The sequence below is a fragment of the Microcebus murinus genome, chromosome X (genome assembly GCF_040939455.1).
Source record: "Microcebus murinus isolate Inina chromosome X, M.murinus_Inina_mat1.0, whole genome shotgun sequence".
NCBI lineage: Eukaryota > Metazoa > Chordata > Mammalia > Primates > Cheirogaleidae > Microcebus > Microcebus murinus.
The window spans coordinates 50326761-50342900 of NC_134136.1; the positions used below are offsets into that span (position 1 = coordinate 50326761).

General features: G+C 41.0%; 1 pseudogene; it reads right to left on the reverse strand.

Annotated features, from left to right (window-relative positions):
* Positions 1-15031: 15031 nt before the first annotated feature.
* Positions 15032-15853, reverse strand: LOC105860716 (putative ribosome biogenesis protein RLP24 pseudogene; annotated as a pseudogene).
* Between the last annotated feature and the right edge of the window lie 287 nt (positions 15854-16140).

Consider the following 16140-nt stretch of genomic DNA (forward strand, 5'->3'; position numbering starts at 1 on the left):
TGCTCCTCTCAACATTATATGCCTTAGTAAAGAGAGTGTCCTCCCAGTAGGATGATCAACTCAATTTCCAATTTTCCTGGAACTGTACTGGTTTTAAAACTGAAAATCCTACAACATAGAAAACCCGTAAGTCCTGGATGAACCAAGACAGTGTGTCACCCTGCCACCCAGTTATTCGAAGAGAATAGGTGGAGGTGGGCGTGGGCACTGAGCAGGTGACACATAATAAATCCACTTCAACATTCCTTTCCCCTTGGGCATTTGAGCATCTGTGCTATGCTGAGAGCTGAGATCTAACAATTATTATGAAATTGGAGGCAATGAGGTGTTGTGAGGGTTGGTCCTGAGGAGAATGAACATTCCTTGTGAGACAAACACCTTGGTGGAAGTCACTAAAAGGTTTGTATGCATGAGAAGGCTGGTTTCTTTAGACAAGAAATATAGGGCTGCTTCTGCTGACAAGGAAGGTTCAGAGGGATTTGGGGGTTAAATATTTCCCAGCCCCATTTGTTTATGCCCAGATATTTCTTTTTTTCTTTTTATTTTTTTTATAGAGATGGGGTCTTGGTCTTGCTCAAGCTAGTTTCGAACCCCTGACCTCAAGTGATCCTCCCACCTTGGCCTCCCAGAGTGCTAGGATTACAGGCATGAGCCACCACGCCCAGCCTTATGCCTGGATATTTCTATCTAAGGTGTTAGGGTCCTTTGCTTTCCCCAGGAGTGCCCTTAACTTAGCCTAAGAGTCCTGGCAAGGCTGTACCTTTAATTGATGCTGCACTTCTGCAACATTTATAATCAGTCCCTGAGCGTGATCTTCAGGCATATCTGTCCTACAGCTCCAGGAGAATAAAGACTACTTTAATACTGACATCGAGGCTCTTTGATTTTCCACTGTGATCTGCGTTGTACATTCAAGGCTTTCAATTTGTCCTCTTTTCTGTGTAAGCTCTCTAGGGTCATCAGAAGCAGTTAGCCCTAGCCATATCCTTTGCAATCATCATTGTCACCATAGGGACTAAGTGCTCTAGCCACTTGATTTCACAAAGCTTGCCCTCCAATTGCATCCCATTTGAAGCCACCATGGGTGATAATTCGAGTAATCACCATTCGATGCATGCTACACATTACAAATGTCCCATTTCCCCACAGCAAAAAAAGTAAAAATAAAAAATTGTCAAGCAGATTGCATTCTTTAGGAAGCAGGACTGAAACTGAGTTGGGAGTGCAAAGGGTTTACTGGAAAGTTAAACCTGTGAAGGAAAAGAGGAGGCAGCAGGATTGCACAGTACAGGCAGGCAAGGCAAATCCAAATCTGATGTATGCATCGATTCCATTTAGGACAACTCATTCTCCCCTCCAAGGTGGAAGAGTTCCAATGTAATAATTAACTTGCCACAAGGTGGCTGGCTAGTGTTCCCTCAGTCACTGTACTATAACAAGGATTCAGCATTAGTCTCTGTTGTTGGTTTCTTGGGCACTCAGCAGTGGCAGTAGCTAAATCAGCCATGGAGAGAGAAATGAAGCCCATTCTGCTGGGTCCATGCATAGTCTCCATCCTTGCCTACATAACCTACCTGTTCGTGGGCTCATTGCACAAGTTATGGGGTAGCCAAGGAGAAATGTTGGCCGACATCCACAGGATAGTCCATCTTGTACACCTGCTTGTTGAGAATCTCTGTAATGGATGCTCTCTGGTGGGTATTAATTTGAGACACAAAGATCTTCCCAGTCCCAGGGGTCTATCTACTTATCTTTCCCAGACTTCCTTGCCACTGGTATTCCAGCATTGCTCCTTCTATGCCTCTGTCCAATGAGCCAAGATATTTGCTACTACCCAGAATTCACTTTATATTCATCTCCCACCATACAAAGTGAATGACCAAGAATACTGCCCACTGGAATGATTTCCCTTAAGCAGATAGTAAAAAAAAAGGACAAAAGACCTGGGCAAGCATTTCACAGGAGAGGAAAAATGAATGTTATCAGGGAAATGCAAAATAACCTCATATTACATTATGCTCATCAGATTGCCAACAATTCAAATTTCAGTGTCCATAAATGACATTTTATTGAAACACAGCCATGCTCATTTATTCATATATTGTCTATGGCTGCTTTCACACTACAACAGCAGAGTTTTACAGTTGTGACAGACTATATAGCCTGCAAAGTCAAGAATCTGCCCTTTACATAAAAAGCTTGTAAGCCAGTTTTCTAAACAGTAAGCTTCAAGAAAATTTTAAGTTAAATTTAAGGTTAAGTTAAACAGAAGATTTCAATATTCCTATCTTATTTAGAACATTCTTAGAAGCACCATAGAGGAGAGAATAGGGGGAAAGTTGATATCTCTCTACCTGGATTAGATAACCTTAGCAAGAGAGCTGGGGAAATATTGACTAACAGAGAAAGCCAAAGTCAGTGGTTCTCAAACTTGAGTGTGTATCAGAATCCCCTGGAGGGCTTGTTAAAACACAGGCTACTGTGTCCTACTCCCAGGGTTTCTGATTCAGTAGATCTGGGGTGGGGCTTGATAATTTGCATTTCTAACAAGTTCCCAAGTGATACTGATGCTGTTGGTCTGGAGACCATATTTTGAGAACTGCCAACCCTAAGTGTTAGATGTGGTTCCTAAAGTGTGGCACTCTGGAAACCCACATAAGAATCACCTAGATCTCTGGCCTCATGAGGCTTATGTTCGAGAGGAGAAGAGATACAATAAACAATTAAACAGATATACGATGTCACAAAAATAAAGTGGAATAAGGGGATGGAAAATGATAGGGCATGCTATTCTAGATAAAGTGTCAAATCTGGCATCTCTAAGAGATAACACTGGACAGAGACCTTAATGAATGGGAAAAAGCAAGCTACTAATTACGATAACTTATATCAATATGTTAATATGTGAGCAAAGAGTATTACAGACAGAAAGAACAGTCAGTGCAAAGACTATGAGACAGAGTGCGGTTGGTATGTGTTCCTGGAAAAATCTAAAGCCAAGAATTTGATTCTTTGTTCTTTCTGGATCTTTGTGTTCTTCCTTTCCTGGGTCAAGAAGCTTCCATTTCTTCTCTATCACGTAAATAGGGTCATACAAGACATGCTGTTCTGCAACTTGCGTTTTCCCTTAATGATAAATCATGGACTTTAATGTCACTACATTTAAAATCTGCCTTATTGTTTATAAAGGCTGCATAGTATTTCATTGTATAAGTGCACTAGGGATATATTTTGAAAAAAATCAATTTATTTAATCAGTTTCCCATAGATTAACAGTTAGATTGTTTCCAGTTCTTAGCTATGGCCCCTAAAATACTGTAGTTAGTATATGTGGGTGTGTGTATACTTGTTCCTTTATACACTAAAATTTATTGAGCAGCTACTGTGTGTTAGATACTGTTATATGCTGAAAATACAATGGCTAACAAAACAGACATGGTTCTTGCTCTCATGGAATATATGGTCTACTAGGGGAGAAAAATCATACAATAAAAATATAATTACAAACTATCAAAAGTACCAGTAAGGTATGACAGACACTGTTGTTCAGCTTACCCAACTCTCACTCCCAATCCGATTTTCTCCAGCCTCCTTCCAGCTAGAATTTTAGCCAATGAGACATAAAGTGGGTTGTGGTAGGCAGGCAATATAACGGCCCCCACAAAGATGTCCATGTGCTAATCCTCAGAACCGGTGAATATGTTAGGTTACATGGCAAAAAGGAATTAAGGTTGCCAATCAGCTGACCTTAAATAGGGAGATTATCCTGGATTATTGGGGTGACCTCAAAATAATCACAAGAGTCCTTAAATGTGGAAGATGGAGGGCAGAAGAGTCAGAGAAGGAGATGTGTTGACACAAACAAAAGTCAGAGTGATGTGATTGCTGGCTGTGAAGATGAAAGGGAGCTACCAGCCAAGGAATACGGGTACCCTCTAGAAGATGGAAAAGGCAAGGCAACTGATACTCTCCTAGAGCCTCCGGAAGGAACACAGCTTATACACACTGTGATTATAGCCCAGAGAGACCCATTTTGGATGTCTTTTTTTTTTTTTTCTTTTTTAAATTGAGACAGGATCTCCCTCTGTTTGCCAGGGCTAGAGTGCCATGGCATCATCATATCTCACAGCAACCTCAAACTCCTGGGCTCAAGCAATCCTCCTGCCTCAGCCTCCTGAATAGCTGGGGCTACAGGTGTGCACACCACCACACCTGGCCAGTTATTTTGAACTTCTGATGCCCAGAACCATGAGGTATTAAACTTGTCTTATTTTAAGCCAGTAAGCATGTAGTAATTTGTTACAGCAGGCATAGGAAACTAATGCAGGAGTTCTTTGGGAAAACCTTTGCTTTCCTGATACAGGTGTTGTCTCTTTCTTTTTTCCTTATTTTGCCCTGAATATGGAGCTTAAAAAGTCATCTAGTGACATTGAGGAAAAACCCAGGAGAACTGCAAAGCCATCAATCCTGACACTGTTGAGCCGATGAATAAATGCCAACAACCCCTGACCTCCAGCCTTCCAGTTCAGTTCAGAATCGTTATAATTATGTTGCAGACAAGAGCACCTCTGAGTCAAAAGAAGTAAAATACAAGAGGCTAGGAGAGAAAATAGCAGAGACTTGAACTGATCATGAAAGGTGTGGGTAGTTGGGTAATGAAATTTACATTTCTTTTTTTTTTTATGTCTTTGTTCCTTTGTCTGTTTTTTTTTTGTTTTGTTTTGTTTTTTGATGGTTTTTTTTTTTTTTTTGAGACATAGTGTTGCTGTGTTGCCCAGGCTAGAGTGAGTGCCGTGGCATCCGCCTAGCTCACAGCAACCTCAAACTCCTGGGCTCAAGCAATCCTACTGCCTCAGCCTCCTGAGTAGCTGGGACTATAGGCATGAGCCACCATGCCCGGCTAATGTTTTCTGTATATATTAGTTGTCCAATTGATTTCTTTCTATTTATAATAGAGACGGGGTCTCGCTCTTGCTCAGGCTGGTTTTGAACTCCTGACCTCGAGCAATCTGACTGCTTCGACCTTCCAGAGTGCTAGGATTACAGGCGTGAGCCACTGCGCCCGGCCTGTTTTTGATTTGGTTTGGTTTGGTTTGGTTTCTATTCAACATCCAATCTCTCTCCTTATTTGGGGGAAAATTTCCCAGTGTGTACAGCTTTGGTGGACTGCCATACCAAACCTCCTACTTCAAATTCTAAAAGAGAAAATCCTCCATTTCTCTGCCCCTTGACAACCAGTGCACAGGCATATGCTTACCTCAACCATAAAAAAGGATACAAGTGTCTATAAAGAAAAAAATTAATAATTCCCTCTTACCCCCTGTAGCCGACTTTGTTGATGTTCTTCCTGATATCCCCTAGGCACTCATTGTTTCTGTACAGGCCAGTGACTTCCTACTGCAAGCACCTGCGACTCTCTGCCTGAGGATTTTCTGACCACAGGAGGTCAGAAAGCCAGTGGACAAGACAAGCCAGAAGTGTCAGGGAGTTAAGGCCCATAGGAGCAATCCTCAATCAATGAGGGACATAAATGGAGGGGAAATAGTCCAGCTTCATTGTTTCCTAGGTGGAAAACTCTGAGGCATGTTCTATTTAGCCTTCCTGAGGTCCCAGTGGAATTGAGTCCCATTTGCCCACAGTGCTAACCTGCTCATTAACAGACTTTGTATTGTTTTTCATTTCTTCTCTGTCTCACTTTCCTCCATTGCTTCCTGGGGATTACCTGCCAAATAAACCACATACTGTCAAATATTTATCTCAGGGTCTGTTTCATTCAAAGTAATATAAGTGGTCTTTCAAGTAGACACTCAGGATGGAATTCTGGAATTGGGTCACATGTATTAATAGAACATGTGAAAACAAGAACCTCATTACTGATGGTAAGCAGGGTGTTGGTAATCCCCAGCATGTTATAGCATCATAATTGCTGAGATTGGGAAAGGGTGCAAGAGAAAGGAAAAGTTTATGCAATAGCTGTAGTGCTTGAAGGATGGAGATTTTAAGAATCATGGAGTCAGTTTCTTGTTATTAATGGCCATAGAAACCCTAAAGAAAGAAAATGATTAGTTTGATCAGTCAATTATTAACTCAAGGAATGGTGTGAAAGTAAAAGGCCTTCATGGGAACCTTTATCTTTTTCTTTTTTTCTTTCTTTTTTTTTTTTTTTTTTTTTTTTTTGAGACAGAGTCTCACTTTGTTGGCTGGGCTAGACTGCCATGGCATCAGCCTAGCTCACAGCAGCCTCAAACTCCTGGGCTCAAGCAATCCTGCAGCCTCAGCCTCCAGAGTAGCTGGGACTACAGGCATGTGCCGCCATGCCCGGCTAATTTTTTCTATATATTTTTAGTTGGCCAATTAATTTCTTTCTACTGTTAGTAGAGATGGGGTCTTGCTCTTGCTCAGGCTGGTCTCGAACACCTGACCTTGAGTGATCCTTCCACCTCAGCCTTACCAGAGTGCTAGGATTACAGGTGTGAGCCACCGCGCCCAGCCCGGAACTTTTATCTTTTTTTGGCTCTTCCAAAAAAGGGCAGCCATGCTAAAAATCAAACCCCAGGTTTGATTGTCAGAGTGGTATATTTACACAGAAGGATGATGCTTGTCTTCCTCAAGATCTGCCCCCACCTCAGCACATTTCTTCTATAACTCAAATAACAAGGGACAAATCTTAGCATAGCTCAAGAAAGGAGAGAAAAGAGATTATTCACTGGATAATTGTAGGACTTGGCAAATCCGTATTTGCAGGAATCAGGAGAATAAACTGGGAATGCATCTTGGGGGTGCTGGACCAGGGAGGAATATAAAGCTTGTTATAGGAGAGTTTATAGATATTGGAACATTCTCCCATGACTCAGGATTTAACATCCTGGCAAGGACATCTGGAGCCAGTCCTAATATGCTGCTAGAATGGCTCCTTGAAACTTGGAAACAACAATGCCTCTATAGTAAAGAAGTGGAGTTATTGGAACTGCCTTGACTGAGAAAAGGGTTAAAGGTTCAGAGAGGTGGGCAAATTAGAATGGTTTACTTATGTAAAACCAGAAAACATACCAGTTAATGATGTCCCCTGAGAGAGCCCAGAGGACACGTCTTTTGTTAAGGCAATAAAGAATGTGTTACTGACAATGTTGAAAAACTTCATGGTGCCTGTCTTCTATGGGTCAGGGTGCATGATAGGAGAGATTGCTACCTAATAAGGCTCCTTGGTGTCTGTCAATGGACAGACATGGATAATAGGTTTCTAAAATAGCAGAGGCCAGGTGGCAGCAGTTAACTATCAGAGTCAAGGTGAATGTAATAACCATAATGGACAGCAAGTCTGGAATGGCAAAAATGCAACTTTGACCTGTAGTAGTCTGTAGATATGGGTAATAAACTATGATATCCCTAGAAACAAGATAGATGGGAGGCTGCATTAATTTTCTAGGGCTGCTGTAACAAAACACCATTGTTTTTACCTAAAAACAATAGGAATTTATTTTCTCACAATTCTGGAGGCTAGAAGTCCAAGATCAAGGTGTGGGCAGGTTTGGTTTCTTCTGAGATCTCTTTCCTTGATTTGCAGGTGGTCTCCTTCTCACTGTGTCCTCACATGGTCACCCCCTTGATCTCTGTATTGTCTGGAACCTAATCTCCTCTTCTTCTTTTATTTTTTTTTTGGGGGGAGGGGTCAGAGTCTCACTCTGTTGTCCAGGCTAGAGTGACGTGGCATCAGCCTAGCTCACAGCAACCTCAAACTCTTGGGCTCAAGCGATCCTCCTGCCTCAGCCTCCTGAGTAGCTGGGACTACAGGCATGCACCACCATGTCCGGCTAATTTTTTCTATATATATTTTTAGTTGGCCAATTAATTTCTTTCTATCTATAGTAGAGATGGGGTCTCACTCTTGCTCAGGCTGGTTTCGAACTCCTCACCTTGAGTGATCCACCCACCTCAGCCTCCCAGAGTGCTAGGATAATCTCCTCTTCTTATAAGGACATCAGTCATATTGGATTAGGGCCCACCTATATGCCCTCATTTTATTGTAATTACCTCTTTAAAAGCTCTTTCTCCAAATATGGTCACATTCTGAGGTACTGGGGTTTAGAACTTCAACACATAAATTTTGAGGGGGACACAATTTAGCCCATAACAGAAGCCAACAAGGTTATTGCTTATAAAACTTTTAAAAGCAAGACTAGGTGAGACTTATGTCAGTTGCCATAATGGAAAATTCAGGATCCCTTGCCCATTTCCATTGCTGAATAAGTTCTTGGACACAGAGCTGATCAAGTGAAGAAAAGGCCAGGTACCCTTGAAGAAGGACCCTGCAATGCCACAGTAAATATATGCACTTATGATTCTAGCAATTCTTCCTCAGGAGAACCTAGGCCATTTATCAGTGTGACTGTATACTGGAGAAAGAGGAATACCTATCATTGGGGGGCTGCTACCAGGAAAATCAAAGCACCATCACAGGCCCCTGATAGAGTGGGATGTTTTGAGGCCTGGTGAGAAACGGAGTCCTAGCCCAAGTCTCACAGTGACTCCAGTGGATCCACAGATCCATCCTGTGGTCATTTTTCTTGTCCTTAAGTATATCACTGGAATGGACATACTCAGCAGTTGGAAGAACCCTCAAATTGCTCCTTCACCTAAGGAGTAAAAGCTATTACAGTAGAAAGGGCTAAGTGGAAGCCTCTGAAAACTCCCTTGCTCAGCCAAAATAATAAGAAGCAATGCCACATCCTGACTGGAATAGCAGAGTAATATCAACTTCCTCACCTCTTGCCCGGTGAGGTGTGTTTCACAGTCACCTAGAAATCCCCCAGTAGGACTGGGCCCCTTTTGCCCACAGCCATAACCTGCTCACTAGTGCACCTTGCACTGGCTTCCTTCCTTCCCCATCCCACTCTTCTATTTTCCTACCAATGTTTCCTATGATCACCTCCTGAATAGACTATTTGCACTCAAATCTTTGCCTCAATGTCTAATTCTGGGAAAACTCAACCTAGTACATCTTCTCTCTGGTCTCTGTTTATACTGTATACATAAACATATAGAAAGATTTTGTTGTTGTCGTTGTTGGTTGTTACTTAAAAAAAGATCATGTCATACACATTATTTTGCAATGACCTTTTTTTCATTTTATGATGCTTAATGGAATTTCTTCCAGGTCAATAAATTATATATCTAATTCATATTTTAGTAGCTGTGTCATATTCCACAGTATGAATATACCATTCACCTATTGTAAAACATTCAGGTAGTTTCCAGTTTGTCTCTAAAAACAATGCTGCCATAAGCTTTCTTAAATGCATACCTTCATGAACCTGTACCTCTATTTATATAGGATAGACCCCAAAATGTAGGATTGGTAGATAAAAGGTAAGTGTATTTTTTTTTCTTCTTTTTAAAACATTTTTTCCTAATCAAATAGCCAGAATGTATGTATATTTTTCTTCTAAAACTCTACTTTCATGTGGCTCACGCCTGTAATCCTAGCTCTTGGGAGGCCGAGGCGGGCGGATTGCTCAAGGTCAGGAGTTCAAAACCAGCCTGAGCAAGAGCGAGACCCCGTCTCTACTATAAATAGAAAGAAATTAATTGGCCAACTGATATATATATAAAAAAAATTAGCCGGGCATGGTGGCGCATGCCTGTAGTCCCAGCTACTCGGGAGGCTGAGGCAGCAGGATTGCTTGAGCCCAGGAGTTTGAGGTTGCTGTGAGCGAGGCTGACGCCACGGCACTCACTCTAGCCTGGGCAACAAAGCGAGACTCTGTCTCAAAAAAAAAAAAAAAAAAAAAAAAAAAAAAAAACTCTACTTTCAGATTTCTCTCCCAAAGGATTAGAACAACTCAATTCCCACCAGCAAAGTTGAGAGTTACTTTCCCCTAGCCATTGATGGCATCCAATATTGTTAATACTTTAATTTTTAAATCATATGGGTGGAAAGAGTATTGCACTGTTGCCTTAATTATTTTCAACACCACTAGGGAGGTTGACAATTTTTTCATACATTCATTGGCCATTTAGATGTCCTTTTTGTGAATTGTTCATTCATATCTTTGGCCCATTTTTCAATTAGGTTTTTACTTTACAGAAACTCTTTGTATATTAGGAATGTTATTCCTATATGTATTATATGTGTTAAAAATATTTATTCTAAGTATATCAAGTGCCATTTGATTTTGTTTATGCTTTTTGGGGACACAAAAACTTTTTGAAATATTATGTAGTAAAATATATCTATCTTTCTTTATGGCTTCTGGATTTTATGTCTCATTTCAAAAGGTCTCCCTGACCCCAATAAATATTCTCCTAGATGTTTTTCAAACATTTTTAAAAATTTTATTACAGTAAAATTGTTCATCCAACATTACAGATAAGCAAGGATGGAGGTGGCTAGAATGATTTGTGCGGTAATGGAGTAGAGGTGACAACATCACTGTGAACGCTTCTTTATCTTAATATACACACTGATAGTTACATATGAGATAATTATAAATACATGTATAGACTTGGTTTTTACACCCAAATATGTCTCCTTGCTCTGTCAGCTGAAAGGTCCTAAAAGCAATGACACCTCAGCAGCAATGAGCACACCTAATGCCCAGATCTTGATTTCTGATATCATTCTCCAATAAAATAAGCCAGGACTCCTTGGAGAAATGGCTGATTTTAGAAACTGGAGCTGGAAATACACAAGATGAACCTGGAGTATTTTGTAGTACCCCAAAGTAAGAAAGTGCTAAAAAAAAAAAAAAAAAAGTGTAAAGAGGGTATGTCAGGCCAGGGTGCAGTGACTCACACCTGTAATCCCAGCACCTTGGGAGGCCAAAGCAAGAGGACTGCTTGAGGCCAAGAGTTCAAGATTAGCCTGGGCAACATAGCAAGACCCTATCTCTGCAAAAATATTTATTTAAACAGGCCAAGTGTGGTGGTGTGCACCTGTAGTCCTAGTTACTCAAGAGGCAGAGGCAGGAGGATCACTTGAGCCCAGGAGTTCAAGGTTACAGTGAGCTATGATCATGCCACTGCACCCCAGCCTGGGTGATAGAGTAAGACTCTGTCTCAAAAAAAAAAAAAAAAAGTATGTCAATGAGACACAGGAGCCAACTGGAAGAGCTCCCAATGGCCAAAGCTGGAACAACTTAATTGACAAAAGAAATAAAGTAGTATTAGATTATAACCCAAAGCATAATATAAATATGCATGGATCCATATTGTTACACATAAATGATTAAATAAATGAGAGAGAAGAGATAAATCTGTGCAGAAGAATTCCAAATAACTTATACTCTGCCCTAAGGGAGATGGATCATAACTCCCTACTACTTAGGTGTGACTGTACATTGTGAAGTCTTCCAAAGAGTAAAGTATGGAAAGTCATAAAAAAAAAAAAAGAAAAAATGAACTTTACAGTGAAGAAACCTGATCAACAGTACTTCAAAAAGGTGATCAAGTTTAGTATTGGCTGGGCATGGTGGCTCACACCTGTAATCTTAGCACTCTGGGAGGCCGAGGTGGGAGGATCGCTCAAGGTCTGGAGTTTGAGACCAGCCTGAGCAAGAGCAAGACCCTATCTCCACTAAAAATAGAAAGAAATTAATTGGCCAACCTAAAAATATATAGAAAAAATTAGCCTGGCATGGTGGTGCATACCTGTAGTCCCAGCTACTTGGGAGGCTGAGGAAGGAGGATCGTTTGAGCCCAGGAGTTTGAGGTTGCTGTGAGCTAGGCTGATGCCATGGCACTCTAGCCTGGGCAACAAAGTGAGACTCTGACACTATTTTTGTGAGAGTGCAGGGAAGTAGGCACTTTCATGCATTGTTGGTGAAAGTATAAATTGATACAACTCATGGAGAGAAATTTGAAAATACATATCAAAATTGTAAAGGTTTATGCATGCTGTTTGACCCAGAATTACTATATCTAAAAACTTATCCTACTTGGGGATATACAAATTGTATGTACAATGTTATTCGCTGACATTATTTATAATGGCTGGATGTTGGCAATTGGCAAAAGAGTATTTTGTCCCACCACAGGGGGCTGGTTAAATAAACAATGTGTCACATCCACAAAATAAAATACTGTGTGGACACAGTGAAACAAGAAGCAAGCTTTGTACTATTCAAAGTTACATTGTTGTGATTTTTTTTTTTTTAGACACAGGGTCTTGCTCTGTCGCCCAGGCTGGAATGTAGTGGCACCACCACAGGCCTCTGCAGCCTCAAATTCCTAGGCTCAAGCTATTCTCCTGCATCAGCCTCCTGTGTAGCTAGGACTATAGGTGTACACCACCACGCCTGGCTAATTTTTTGTAGAGACCGGGGTCTCACTAAATTGCCCAGACTGGTCTCAAACTCCTGGCCTCAAGCTATCCTCCTGCCTCAGTCTCCCGAAGTTTTGGGATTACAGGTGTGAACTGCAATGCTGGGCCTCAAAGTTACATTATTAAGACAAAACAATATGCAAAACAATGTATATATTATGCTACCACTTGTGTAAAAAATATGATTCAATTATCTCTGAAAGTATATGGGAGAAACTGGTGACCTACGTTACTATCTGGAAGAGAACTGAGTGGCTGGGGGGAGGGTGGAAAAGAGCTTTGTCACTACATGCCTTTTGATAACTTTTGAATTTTTTTCTTTGAGATAGGGGACTTGCTATTTTGCCCAGGCTGGTCTGGAACTCCTGGGCTCCAGAGATCCTGCTGTCTCAGCATCCTGAGTAGCTGAGATTATAGTTGTATGCCACCACACACAGTTGAATCTGAACCATATGAATTTTACTCATTCAAAAGAAATAAAATTTTAGCATCTGGCTGGGCATGGTGGCTCACGCCTGTAATCCTTGCACTCTCAGATGCCGAGGTGGGCGGATCGTTTGAGCTCAGGAGTTGGAGACCAACCTTGAGCAAGAGTGAGACCCCCATCTCTACTTAAAAAAATAAAAAATAGGCCGGGCACAGTGGCTCACGCCTGTAATCCTAGCACTTTGGGAGGCCAAGGCGGGTGGATTGCTCAAGGTCAGGAGTTCAAAACCAGCCTGAGCAAGAGCAAGACCCTGTCTCTACTATAAATAGAAAGAAATTAATTGGACAACTAATATATATAGAAAAAATTAGCCGGGCATGGTGGCACATGCCCGTAGTCCCAGCTACTTGGGAGGTTGAGGCAGCAGGATTGCTTGAGCCCAGGAGTTTGAGGTTGCTGTGAGCTAGGCTGATGCCATGGCACTCACTCTAGCCTGGGCAACAAAGTGGGACTCTGTCTCAAAAATAATAAATAAATAAAAAATAAAAATTTTTACTTCTATAATAATTAAAATATAAAATTATTTTATCCAGTTCAATGGGATTTTTAAAGAGATTCTTTTTAAAATTTCATTATGTTTATTATTTGAAGGAAAAATAATGTTTTTATGATATCTTTCAATTTGCCCAGATATTATTTTATGTTCTTCAATAAGAAGTTAGAGGCAGGCTGGGCACAGTGGCTCACACCTGTAATCCTAGCACTCTAGGAGGCTGAGGCGGGCTGATTGCTCGAGGTCAGGAGTTCAAAACCAGCCTGAGCAAGAGTGAGACCCCGTCTCTATTATAAATAGAAAGAAATTAATTGGCCGACTAATATATATAGAAAAAATTAGCCGAGCATGGTGGCACATCCCTGAAGTCCCAACTACTTGGGAGGCTGAGGCAGAAGGATTGCTTGAGCCCAGGAGTTTGAGGTTGCTGTGAGCTAGGCTGATGCTGCGGCACTCACTCTAGCCTGGGCAACACAGGGAGACTCTGTCTCAAAAAAAAAAAAGAAGTTAGAGGCCTGGGGTGGTGGCTCACGCCTGTAATCCTAGCACTCTGGGAGGCAGAGGCAGGTGGATCACTCCAGGTCAGGAATTCGAGATCAGTCTGAACAAGAGCAAGACCCCGTCTCTACTAAAAATAGAAAGAAATTAATTGACCAACTAAAAATATATCGAGCACTCTAGCCCAGGCAACAGAAGTGAGACTCTGTCTCAAAAAACAAAAAAAAGTTAGAATGTTCTTTTTTTTTTTTTTTTTGAGACAAAGTTTCACTTTGTGCCCAGACTAGAGTGAGTGCTGTGGTGTCAGCCTAGCTCACAGCAACCTCAAACTCCTGGGCTCAAGCAATCATTCTACCTCAGCCTCCCAAGTAGCTGAGACTACAGGCACGCACCACCATGCCCAACTAATTTTTTGTATATATATTTTTAGTTCGCCAATTAATTTCTTTCTATTTTTAGTAGAGACGGGGTCTCACTCAGGGTGGTTTTGAACTCCTGACCTCGAGCAATCCGCCCGCCTCAGCCTCCCAGAGTGCTAGGATTACAAGCGTGAGCCACCACGCCCGGACTAGAATGTTCTTCATATAAATCCTGTATATATGTCTACTGTTCCATTCATTCCTAGGAATTTTAAATTTTTGTCAGTTTTGTGAATAGAATATGTTCCCATTACTATTTCTAGCTGGTTATTGGTAATATAAAGAAAGTCAATTTTTTTTTATCATCATGTAGCTAACCACCTTACCAAAAACTTGTATTAATTCTGGTAGTTTTTGTAAAACTAAAGTCTATTAGGTTTTCTAATTTTTTTTTTTTTTTGAGACAGAGTCTCACTTTGTTGCCCAGTTTAGAGTGAGTGCCGTGGCATCAGCCTAGCTCACAGCAACCTCAGTCTCCTGGGCTCAAGTGATTCTCCTGCCTCAGTCTCCCGAGTAGCTGGGACTACAGGCATACGTCACCATGCCCAGCTAATTTTTTGTATATGTATTTTTAGTTGGTCAATTAATTTCTTTCTATTTTTTTAGTAGAGATGGGGTCTCACTCAGGCTGGTTTCGAACTCCTGACCTCAAGTGATCCGCCCACCTCGGCCTCCCAGAGTGCTAGGATTACAGGCGTGAGTCACCACGCCTAGTCTAGGTTTTCTATTAATATAATAAAAAGTAGGACAATTTTTTATTTGTTTTTATTCTCTTGTTTCGTCTTGTTTTGTTTTGCTAGGTTTTTTGTCCACAATTCATTTTTGTATTTACAAGCAGAATTTTCATAATTTACATAAGCACATCTATCAGTGAAGGCTTAACATTGAAATGCAATCTAACATCCATACTATCTGATGTTTTGCAGACAGCAACTTAGGAAATACATTTTTAATCACCTTTCTTTCATTTGAGTGACCTTCCATAAAAAATAAACTAATAACTTAGAAGTTCTAGTCTCCAAAGGACACTTTCAAATGTACATATAGAAATGGTTACAGTGAGATCTTTAAGAAACATCTTCCATGTCCACATCCTCTTGTAATTGCTGTACCATTTTCTCTTTCAGCTGCTTTCCTTTACCTGCAAGAGGCGCTCGAATAAGATGGATGTTTTGTTTGACTTCTTTGATGTCCTGAACTTTCTGTAGTTCTTTATTTTTCTTCAATCTGTTCATTATAAATTTGGCTTGGCGTTTCTGTTTGATCTCTTTAACTCTCTTCATTGCATCAAGAGTTTTACTCCATAGCTCTCTCTGGTATTTGACAGGTTCATTTCTATGTTTTTCAAATTCAAATGAATTATCCACTGTAAGCTCTTTACCGGCTGCTTTCCGGAAGGCTTTAGTCCACCTGACCTTGCAAGGATTGCGCTTCTTTTTAAAGTTTTTATTACATTTGGATTTACAAAATCTGAACACTTTACAATCGTTGCGGACGAACATCATGCCGTGGCCAGGGTAGATTGGCCCTGAACAGAAATAACACTTCTCGATACGCATATTGAACCCATGTGGAACCTGTTTTGCTTTGTTTTAGAGACAAAGTCTTACTCTGTCACCTAGACTAGAGTGTAGTGGCACTGTCATAGCTCACGGCAGTGTCAAACTCCTGGGCTCAAGTGATCCTCCTACCTCAACCTCCCAAGTAGCTAGGAGTACAGGCCTGAGCCTCCACTTTTGCCTAATTTTTTTTTTTTTGTAGGGATGGGGGTCTTGCTATATTTCCCAGGCTAGCCATTCACATGAGTCATCATAGGAAGCTACAGCCTTGAACTCCTGGGCTCAAGCAATCCTCCCATCTTAGCCTCTAGAATATCTGGGATTACAGACATGGACCGCTTTGCCCAGTTATGTGGGGTTTTTTC